Source organism: Triticum aestivum, chromosome 2B, assembly GCF_018294505.1.
Source record: "Triticum aestivum cultivar Chinese Spring chromosome 2B, IWGSC CS RefSeq v2.1, whole genome shotgun sequence".
NCBI lineage: Eukaryota > Viridiplantae > Streptophyta > Magnoliopsida > Poales > Poaceae > Triticum > Triticum aestivum.
Genome location: NC_057798.1, coordinates 458,836,931 through 458,848,784, shown reverse-complemented (window position 1 = coordinate 458,848,784; position 11,854 = coordinate 458,836,931).

Sequence of the window (11,854 nt, the reverse complement as noted above, 5' to 3'; positions counted from 1 at the left end):
AGGTCGGAGGAGGTCCGGGGGGCCCACGAGATAGGAGAGAGCGCCCCTAGGGGGGCGCCCCCTATCTCGTGGACAGCCTGTGGGCCCCCTGACCTTGATTCTTTTGCCAAAAATTCTTATTAAATCTGAAAAGTGCCTCCGTGGATTTCCAGGACATTCCGAGAACTTCTCTTTTCTACACATAAAACAACATCATGGTAGTTCTACTGAAAACAGCGTTAGTCCGGGTTAGTTTCATTCAAATCATGCAAGTTAGAGTCCAAAACAAGGGCAAAAGTGTTTGGAAAAGTAGATACGTTGGAGACGTATCAGGGTCGCGGCGCGACGCTGTCCTTTCCGTGTGGGCAGCTCGGCGCCGCCCCATGCGAGGACCCGGCTCCGCCCGCCTCACCGCCTCCCCCGCCCAACGCAGCTACACCAACAACCGGCGTCAGCGTTGCCTACGCCGCAACGCGCCCAAATGATTCAAGACAAATGAAGAAGAAAAAGATTTGAAGCTTACCCGCGCGACACCCAACGCCAACATCGGACTCGGCCACCTCCTCGCTGCCGTGAGGCGTAGGCTCCTCTGGTGCCACCAGGGCCACATGCGACGGCGCCCGGGCGTAAGGGTGCCGGCTCACGTTCAGAAGAATCTCCCGTGACGCATCGGGGCGAATGAGAAGATGCGCGGAGGAAAAATAAGAAGACCAGACGCTCACCTGCAGCGCCGGGTTCTCCTGGCTGTACGGCGCCTTGCCGAATCGCCAGTCCTCTCCAAGGTTGGCCTTGGAGATGTCGTTCACGCCTCGCGCAACCTGCTCCGCAGAAAGCCGCGTCGACCCCATCCGGTTGGGGTCCTGAAGCCCGATCATCTCGCCGATGAGGCAGGAGCGCCTCTGAAGCGGGAGAACCCGACGGGTGATGAACGCGGCAAGGACGTCAGTGCCAGTGAGCCCCTCCTGCGTCCTCATCACGGTGACCCGCTCGCAGAGATTGACGATCTCTTGCGACGGGCGCCGCAGCGAGTAGCCCCTATTCATTTTCGCCCGCGGCGGCGCGACGGCGAAAGGGGGAAGATTGATGTGGTCCGCACCATGGTTGCGGACGTAGAGGAAGGAGTTCTGCCACTTCTTGGCAGAATCCTCGAGCGGGATCTTGGGAAAGTCCGCCCCCGACCGCTTCGAGATGACAGCGACCCCACAGTCGGCGAACTCTCCGGCCGACGGGCCCTGCTGCTTCAGGGAGAAGAAGCGCGCCCAGAGATCAATGGTCGGCTCGACCCCCAGGTACCCCTCGCACAGGGTCACAAAGCCGGAGAGCTGGACGATGGCGCCGGTGCCAAGGTGGTGCGATTGGAGCCCGAAGAACTCCAGGAATGCCCAGAAGAAAGCGCTCGCCAGCAGCCCGAAGCCACGCTCGAAATGCGTGAGGAAGACGACGCGCTCCTGCCCCTCGGGCCGGGGCCTCTGCTCGCCGTGCGGCAGAGGGATGCCAACGTCCGTCTCCTGCGGCAGGCGCCGTGAGGACCGAAGGTAGGTGATGTCGTCGGGGGTGACAGTAGAGCCCATCCACGAGCCCGATGGCAGCGCCATCGCCGGAAGAAGAGAAGGAAGAAGGATGGCGGAGAAAGTCTCTGCTCAAGGCCGCGGACGCAGCTGTGCGTCGGTGGCAAGAAGCAGAGCGAGAGCAGGGCGACAGGAGGGCGCGAGCGAGAATAATGTCCACCGCCCCCTTGCCCCCCTCAATTTATAACCCCCGGTTCAAACGTGGGGGAGTGGGGTCATCTGCACGCGCTCGTTCCACTACCCCGCAATAAGTGCGCACGTACGCATGCACTAACTGCGCGGGGAAGTGCAACCGGCCCCCAGACGCTACAATAAATCCACGCGTGTGGCCAAGGGTGCGCGGCGGCGTGCCCCGGCCCGTCGCCCAGTCCCGTCACGCGCGTGGCCTGTCAGGCCCCTCCGACTTCTGGGCACCACGTGGCGCCTGCGCGAAGCCCAATGGATCGCCTAAAGATTCGACGGACTCCTCGGTTCCCGCCACGGCTGGGATGCCGCGATCCAGTTTCTGAGAAAACCGGCACATAGTGGGTGTTGCCGGACCCGGCATTCGCAGATTCCGCCTTGCTCAAGGGGGAAGCTGCGAAGGCCCACTCATCCGAAGGCGACGGACCTTCACAGCTTCGAGGACTACTGTCGGGGGGATGAACCCCAGGCATGCAACGAAACCCAGATCTATTTCAAAAACAACGGGGCCCGCATCACCCTGCAAACCGGCGTGCGTCACACCGGGTCGCTCGACCCGGCAAGGCGCGCAACCCGGCCAAGACCCTCGACTTGGCAAGGTACGTCGACCCGGCCGCAGCGGCTGGCGCAAGGCAACTCAGCCCGTCGCAACCTTGGCTTCCCCAGCAAGCCAAGGCACCCGTGGCGTCCACGGCAACCCAGCCACGGGTCAGCTCCCGTCCCATCTAGGTCGTACGATGGGACGAGACCTCAATCACCGATGACCAAGACTACAGTGCCCCCGCCCATGCCCATGGTCAGCCGGAGCGTGGCAACAGTGCCCCTTACCTACCCGCTGACCAGGGCTGGCACGATAACAATGTTCCCGACCTCACCGCTGACGACAGCAAGCGGTGGCCTGACGGAGAACACTGTGTGTGGCTCGACTCGGCCACGCCATGACGATCGACAAGACAGCGCACATTCCCCCTAGGCATGCAGGGCCCGCACCTAGGGGAACCCGGCGAACCACAAGCCCCCGAGCGGGACCCAGTCTGGTATCCCGGACACCAACAATACGGACCCACCGACTCGGCATATTACCATTGTAACCCTAGGTGGGTTGATCTATAAAACCCCCCAGGAGTCCACGCCTACAGAGGCATGATATGTAAGATCCCCGGCATGCAAAGCCAGACGAGATAGAGCAAGCAAGCAAGATAGGACTAGCCACTACATAGCAACACCAGAGGGAAGGAGCAGCCCGAGCCTTGGCCAGCCTCCTTCCTCCTCCATACAGCTCCAGGAGCGACATTGTACTATCGACCATCCAACTAAACTCAGCAGGACTAGGGGTGTTATCTCTCCGGAGAGCCCCAAACTTGGGTATGTCCGGCGTCCCGCGCCCGCGCATATCAACCTCACCTCCAGAGCCCACCAGCACCCTCGAGCCTCCTCCTCTCTTTAGCCATCCCTTGGCATCTGTCGTGCGCCCACCACGACAGAAATATACTAGGGCTTGGGACTTGATGGCCTTCTTGGCTTCAAACTTGATATCTAGCGGGAGGAGATTGATGGCCCACTTAGCCACTCGGCCAGTGGCATCTCTGTTGTTCATGATCTCAGATAGAGAGGCATCACTTATCACCGTGACCGAGTGTTCTTGAAAATAATGTGCCACCTTCTTTGCGGTTATATAGATTCCATATACTAGCTTCTGATAATGCCGATACCTTTGCTTGGAAAGCATCAGGACTTCAGAGATGTAGTAGACCGGTCATTGTAGCTTGAAGGCTTTGCCTTGTTCTTCCCATTCCAAAGTGAGATCTGTGCTAACAACTTGGCTCGTGGCCACGATGTATAAGAGCAAAGGCTCCTTGTTGCTCGGGGCAGCTAGCACCGGCTGGGTGGAAAGCAGGGCTTTATGTTCCTAGGATGCAGCCTGCGCTCCGGGAGTCCACTCGAACCTATCGTACTTCTTCATGAATCGGTAAAGCGACGGGTATTTTTCAGCTAGTCGTGAGATGAACCTACTTAGGGGCCGCTAGGCAGCCTGTGAGGCGTTGTATGCTGGGGAGACGTTCTGGTTGTTTCATTCGGACGATAACCCCTATCTTTTCGGGATTGGCATCGATTCCTCGTTTGGAAACGAGGAAACCTAGTAACTTGCCTGCGGCCACACCGAATGTACACTTAGTCAGGTTGAGCTTGATTCTAAAAGTGTACAAATTGGTGATGGTTTTGGCGAGGTCAGCTAGGAGGTTGGAACCTTTCCTGGACTTGACCACGATGTCATCCATGTAGGTCTCCATGTTCCGACTGGTATGTTTCCGCACGCACTTCTGAATCATACGCTAAAACGTGGCTCTTGCATTTTTTAACCCGAATGGCATGGTGATGCAGCAAAAACACCTCGAATGGGGTGATGAACGTTGTTTTTATTTCATCAAGTCCATACATTTGGATCTGGTGGTACTCGGAGTACGCATCCAGAGATGACAACCGCTCACACCCAGCACTAGAATCTACTATCTGATCTATGCGAGTAAGAGGAAAATGATCTTTCGGGCAGGCCCGATTGATGTGCCTAAAATCTACATAGATTCGGAGAGTGTTATTCTTCTTCGGCATTAAGACGATGTTGGCGAGCCACTAGGAGTGGTACACCTCTCGGATGAATTCGGCGGCCAAGAGCTGTGCTATCTCCTCGTCAATCGCCTTACGCTTCTCAGTGGAAGATCATCGAAGGTGCTCCTTGATAGGCCTCATCGTTGAGTCGACATGGAGTCTGTCCTCTTGCGAACATGAATAATCCGGCCTCGAGCATAGTTCTCGAGTAGGTCAAGGTGGTCTGTTGAGTCGGCGACATTGCACATGATGTCAAAAGTGAATATCTGACCTGACGCGCAAATCATGACAGCGTCAACTGGTTATCCCATTTGATCTCTGAGTTTGCCACGAGGGACCTGCATGCGTCATCATTGTCAAAGTATAGTCTGTGAGATCCGTCAATAAGGTATCATGGCTTGGTGAATAGAACAAAGGGGAAATATGAGACTGGATTTAACCAAGTTCAGGCCCTCATGATAGAGGTAATACGCTACTCCTGCTCTTGTTCTATTATGATAGAGTGTACAAGGTACAATCGAAGGATTGATCTCAAGGTAATATGTTATCCACTAGTTCGGCCCTGGTGTATATTAGATATCAGGGCCCCTTTGGCCTCCGTCTTAACGAAGCAACCATGTTTAAATCTAGGACAACGCTAAAGCCCACACATGTGGTGGGAGCCAAACCCGCCCTATAACAAAAAGGCTGCGCCACGTCACCACATGCATGCATGTGGGAATCTTTTTGTATTTTCAGTTTTTAAATGTTTTATCTCTTAAATGAAAAATCCGATTGAAGATCCGTTTTCACCATTAAATTCCTCGTGACAAAATCTTCAAAACTAGATCTCATATCAATATATTTCGATGAATTTTTTTTTGTAAAAAGTTGCCATGTCTATTGCAAATGAATTGCCATGATGTTTACACTTAAGTTTTTTTAGGGGTATTCGCAACTTTATTGAATTAAAAGTGGTATGGGACCTCGTCCGCTACAACATGTAAAATGCAATCCGGAGGAAAATTAGGAAAATAAACCAAAGCCTTGTTGCTAACACCCTCCTTAGCTAATCCATGCGCCGCTCTATTCGCCTCGTGACGAACCCAAGTGACTTTGAACTCCTGCCTTGTCCTCAGCAGCTCCTTCGTCTCCTCGACAAGTTGACCCATAATCGAGAGATTCTTAGCTTCCCCATTTAGCATGGTCACCACCTCCTGGCAGTCTAGCTCGACATGAAGACGCGGAATGTTCATATTAAGCGCCATTTGCACAGCACTTTTCGTCGCTAGCATCTCAGTAAGTTGGGGGTTGATAGTACCCGGGAAGAAAACCGAAGCTCCTCCTCTAAAAGCACCATGGTGATCCCACAGGACCACGCCGCCCCCGCCTCCATCCTGCATCTTGGTTGCTGCTCCGTCTGCGTTGGCCTTGACCCAACCCAGCTCTGGTGGCATCCACCTCTCCACTCTCCTTGGCTCTCTGATCATTTGCTCCCTCGAGTGAACCAACCTCCATTCCTTGATGTGCTCGTGAACTCTGCCGGCCAGTTCCCTCGCATCCTAGATTCGCTTGCCATCTCTTGTTTCATTCTGCGCACACCACAAGCCATACAGGGAGTGAATCATTGTCTCCCGCTCCTCCACACCCGCATCAGCGAGCCACTCCTTGAACCAGGCAGCGAGGGCTTGCAGCGAGCCATCCAGCGCTGGCAGTAGGACTACAGGTTCGGCCTTCTCTTCTCACAACGATCTCCAGAATAACACCGAGTGGGGACATGTCCAAAATATGTGATAGATTGTTTCTTCTCGTCCACACGCACAGCAGAACACCCCAGGTTTGATCCTACGTCGGTGCAGTTCTGTTCCAACTGTGAGACCATTTTTTAACAGACGCCAAACATGAATTTTTGCCTTACCAGGTGCGTTGGTCTCCCATAAAGCAAGCCATGCCTTGTGCTCCTTACTAGGCATCGAGGAGCTCGGTTGTCCGGCCCTCGTGCCCTTAAGCTGCATGTAGAGGTGATATGCGGATCTGACAGTGAACTGTCCGTTTCTAGTGAAGTTCCATGCAAGATAGTCCTGCCTGTCTTGGCCACCCACCAAGATTTGCTGAATATCCTCGACATCACCAAGCGTGAACATCTGTTGTAATTTGGTCATGTCCCAAGCCTTTCCTTCCTCATCCAAAAGATGTCTCACATGAGTTACCCCTGGTACATATTGTTGTCCTAGTGGTTGCAAACTTCCTTGACATGGTATCCAATTGTCGTGATGAATCTTTACAGAAGTGCCATCTCCAATTCTCCACACACATCCTGCTCTCAACAGCTCGCGACCATGTATGATGCTTCTAAAGGTGAATGAGTCCCCATTTGGGCAAGTGGCGTTCATGATCGACCCATCCGGAAAGTGCCTGGCTTTGAGCACCCTAGCACACAGGGAAGATGCAAGCAATAGGACACGCCAAGCCTGTTTTGCTAGTAAATTTTGACATATTATAAAACGGGGAATTAAGAAACTAAACTTGCCATGAACCATAAACTAAAATAGTCATGATACATGCACTTAAAATTGTCAAAGTTCATACCAAAAATAATTTGCATGGTCAAAATACTAGAATTGCCATCATAAAAAAAACTAAAATTGCCATGCTCTACAAACTAAAATTGCCACATGACAACTTTAGTTTAAGCACTATGGCAACTACAATGTAAACATCATGGGAATTTTTGGGCAAAAAAAATTTCGCTGAAACATATCAATATGTGGTCTAGTTTTGAAGATCTCGTCGAGACGGATTTAATGGTGAAAAACGGATTTTTAATTCAATTTTTAAGGGGCATGCTACGCGTCCGCCGGCTGATCTTTTTAAAAGATCAGTCGGGTCGTGAGCCGTCTGATTACCGCATCACATGGCCGAACGCGCCTCCATAATGCAACACGGGTCTTGTAGCGAAATTATTTCTGCAACACAGGTCTTGTTGTGGAATTTATTTCTGCAACGCAGGTCTTATTACGGAATTATTTCTGCAACACAGGTCTTGTTACGGATTCTTTTTGCAACATTAGTTTTTTTGTATTTTTTTGCAACTGAGATTTTGTTACAGAAAAAATTCGCAAGAGAAGTTTTGTTGTAAAATATAGGCCCGTCATAAAGTATTGCAACACCGCATATGTTTCAGAAGCATAGCTCCTGTTGCAGAAGCGAGTTTATTGAAGGATGGTCTGCGGGACGCGTGTCACGCCGGTGCAGGTGACGGATGCGACCCTGTTATCTGCCGGTTGATGGTAAGTGTTTTCCTTTTTTTTGAGGGAAAAGTGTTTCCCTTTTTTTAATTACGAGATAAAACATTTTTAAGCCAAAAATCAAAAAGATTCATGCTAATGTCATCTGTTTATACGTGTCAAAATGAGTGATGATGAAAGCGTGTGGGCGATGTGCAAGATGCCACACGTGTGGGCGTTGTTTTTTCGTAAATCTATGGGTTTGCAGAAGCAACAAACAGGAACTTACAGTATATTAGTACTAGAAGATATGCATAAGGTGGTGTTTGTTTCTCTAGTCCTAGGACTTTTTCTAGTCCCTGGGACTTTTTGAAAAAGACTCTCAAGGAGGTGCTTCTAAGGACTTTTAGCAAAAAGTCCCAGAAAAGTCCCACCCTATTTGGTTTGCTAAGTCGAGCTGGCATACATTTTTGGAAGGAAAGTAATACCGGTCCAGTTAATACAGCAATGTATAACTGCCTGATTATTTCGGATTTATCTCCGCAGCGATGCTATTTTCTGGCTGAAACAACGGTGGCAAAAAAGGAATTTCATAACTGTCTAGACGGCATAACACTGAGCCGCGCCAGGGACACCAAACACAGCACATCGCGAGGTCGGCTCCGACGTCCAGTTCAGCAAAAGCGTGTTGCAACCTGGAATATGGAGGCAGCGATCGGATATGTGCGTGCAGCAAAGTCCGTGCGCGTGCCGAGCACGTAAGAATCGCACTCCCCACGATCACAGATCCACATCGACCGTCCTCGGCGGAGACGCGCTGCGTTCTGCAAGGTTCTAACCAGTAACCTGTCCACTTTTCTCCCTTGGCCACCGGCGTCATGGTCTGTGGATTCTCCGACGTGCCAGTTAAGTACACCGATCGCTTCTGATCATAAAACTGGATCAAGTAATCCGGAAAATACGACATAGTAAAGTACTAAAGTGTGTACGATAGCTACACGTAGAAGAATGTGCGGGGAAATGAATCTTTCAGTGGGACACCAAGAAAACTGAGAAGTCAAAGGCAGATACTAGTAGTAGTACAACAATGGCGACAGGTGCTTCGTGAAGCTAGAGATAGATACGCAAATAGTATAACCACCTTGTAGCAAGTCGGTACGCGTTTTTTCTCTTCCTGGCAGGCGGAGCAGACGAGAGCATGTACGCAACCGTCCAACTTGCGCAGGCATACGGGTATAGTACGACGTATTAACTCGCCGGCCAGTCAAAATGGAAAATGGATGCATTAAAACACCGCCAACCTATCAGGATTGTAACAATCTTCCTTGATTAATACAATCTTTTCTTTTCGAAAAAAAAAAACACCGCCAACCTTCCCGCCGCACCTTCCTTTGCGGCTCTTCTTTCTGGTTCTCTTCCGTCTCCGAACAATTAATTAAGAACCCCAAAAGGATCTTCTGTCTTCGCGAGTCAACCACTGGAACTGTCCGTGTCTCCTACTCCGAGCTGGAGCCCCGAGTGGAGAAGTAAACAATGAACACGGCGTTGACTCCTGATGAACCGATCGGTGGCCTACACTCAGGACACGTCGGCAAAGTTCGCCTAATGGCGCGTCTCGCTCGTCAAATTGGAGTATCTCCAGCCGCCCCCCAACAGCCCCATATGCTGAAAAAACGGTTCAGCCGCGTTCTAGGTCCTTGTTTTTCAATGATTTGGACCGAAATTACAACCGATGAACCCAGCGTACGATGGTCGTTTGGGGTCATCGGCTGATGCAAAAAAGGCGCGTGGGCCCGCGCTGTCAGCGACACAGACCGATTTTCCCGTTGTTTTTTCCCTTTCCCTTCATTTTCCCATTGCCGACCCCTTCTCCCCACAATTCCCGCCATTCTCCCCCCGGATCCGCACACCATGCCGTCGAAGAAGTATGCGGCCCTTCGTCTAGCCACCGATTCCGTCCAGCCAAAGCAGAGGAAGCCAAGGGCGCCGATGCCAAGGCCCCCGGGCTTGACGAACGCCCAGTGGAAGGCCGACGTTGATCGCCCGTCAACGATCGCCACCGATCGACGGAAACAGGCTCAACATGAAGAAGGCCAGGGACGCGGCGGCGGAGCAGGAGGAGGCGCCTCGCGCAGGGATGGTGAACGTTCCGCCTCAACGGGTCGGCCAGTGCCCACAAGGCGCGTGGGCGAGCCAGCAGAGCGTCGCGTCACCGGCCAACTTCTCACCACCATCGTGGGGGTACGCGCCCTCGCCTGGCTGCTTCGACGGCAACGCGCATGACAGCTTCAACCCCAACATCACCTTCCCGCACGACGCGGCACCCCCCCTCCCCCCGCATCTTCAACCCCGACGCACGTGCGTCCCCTCCCGTCTTCAACCCCGACCCGCGCACTTCCTCCCCCGCATTCACCGGCGTCCTCAATACCCAGTACAACTACTCGTCACCGACGTACTCAGGCTCGCTTGCGCCAACTCTGCGCCGTGGGGCCCTACCTTTCGAACACGACTCGGCACCACAGTTCAGCAGCACCGACACCGACATGGACGAGATCATCACGAGCGGTTCGGACGCCGCTACTTCGTGCCCCGGGTTCCGCACGCAACACGAAACGCTGGACACCGCCGTTGACATGGAGGACGAGCTCGACGACGCCGAGGAGGAGGTGGAGGAGGAAGAACCGACGGAGCCAACGCCCAAAGGAAGAAAGAATAAGTGGGCGGACAACGCCAGGCCGGGCGAGCCTCGCGTCAAGTGGACGTCAAAGGAAGACGAGTGTCGCGCCGAAGCATGGAAGGCCGTCAGCGTCGACCCGATCATCAGCGCGAATTAGAACGCCGACACGTACTAGAGAAGGATCAAGACGGCGTTCGACAAGCGCAAGTTGGTCGACCCCGACTTCGCCAACATCCACATGGATCGGGGCAAGAAGGCCATGGCGAACCATTGGGCGACCATCCAGCAGGCCTGCAACAAGTGGCATGGGATTCAAGAGGAGGTCATGACTCACCCGCAAAGCGGCGCCAACATCGAGCGTCAGGTATGGCCATCGCTCGCCGGCCTAGTTCTTCGCTGTTTACTTCGCTTACACTTGTTCTTCGACTGTGCAGATGGTTCGGATGTTCGACATGTTTCGCCAGGGCAACAACGACCAAAAGTTCAAGTTTCTTCATGTGTTCACCAGGATCGAGTCGTACGAGAAATGGACAGAGTGCCGGCTCGCTCTCGCCGAGGCTAAGGACGGTGTCTACAACCCGGATGCGCCTGCCTCAGCGGCGGCAGAAGGGCGCCCTGATGGCAACAAAAGAGCCAAGGCGCCGAGGGACACGGCACCCGCTGCCAAACGGTTACAATCTTCGATCGAACAGTGCATCACCGACGCCAAGAGCAATGCCGCCAAGAGGAAGAGAAAACCGAGGCGAGGCGGTCGACGTTGATGGCGAAGTAGGACGTCAAGCTCGACCTTCTCAAGACCAACGTCGCCGCGAAGAAGAGGAACACCGACCTGACGTTCCTGATGGGGGCAGACATGACGACGATGAACGAGCAGGTGAAGGCATGGTACTTGATGGAGCACGGCCTCATCTTGAACCAGATGTCAGGACCGGCGGCGACCATTGTTCCTACGCCCACGCCCACGACTACGCCGAGCACTGAAGTTGTGCCCACAACGCCGATGCTGACGCCGACCTTGGCCAGCCCTACGACAGAGGAGTCTGCCGTTTGAGTTTCATGTCTATAATTCCTACACTTTTGATCGCCGGACTTTGGCTATGTTCGATCGCCGTCCTGTGACATGATGATCGCCGAACTTGTGTCTTTTTTGATAGCGGGGAAGTGAATCTTGAATCCTATTTCGTTCGGGGGCCGAAACCTGGGGGCACGGCTGAAAACTCGACCCGCTCAGGCCGAAAAAACTGCCGGCGCAAACGCCCGACACCCTTCGCTAATGCTTTTAGGCCTTGTACAATGAGAGGTGCTTAGAGGAGGTGCTTAGATAAATAAACCAGACTTTTCTTAAGCACTGGTGCTCATTTGTACAGGGTAGACGCTTAACTAAGCGTCTCTCCTGTAGAAATAGGCACCGGTGCTTCAGAAAATTTCGGTTTATTTTTCTAAGCACCTCTTTAAGCATCTCCCATTGTACAAAGCCTTAGATACACTGTAGCAGGGTTAAAGCCAGCGAAAGGAGAAGGCAAAAGCCGATGCTTTCCTCCCTCGTCGTGCGATTTTCTGCATGGGATTGCCAATTGGGCAACTAGTGCTGCTTGCCTCCACGCGCGCTTTGTTGGGTGCTCGCCACGCACGGC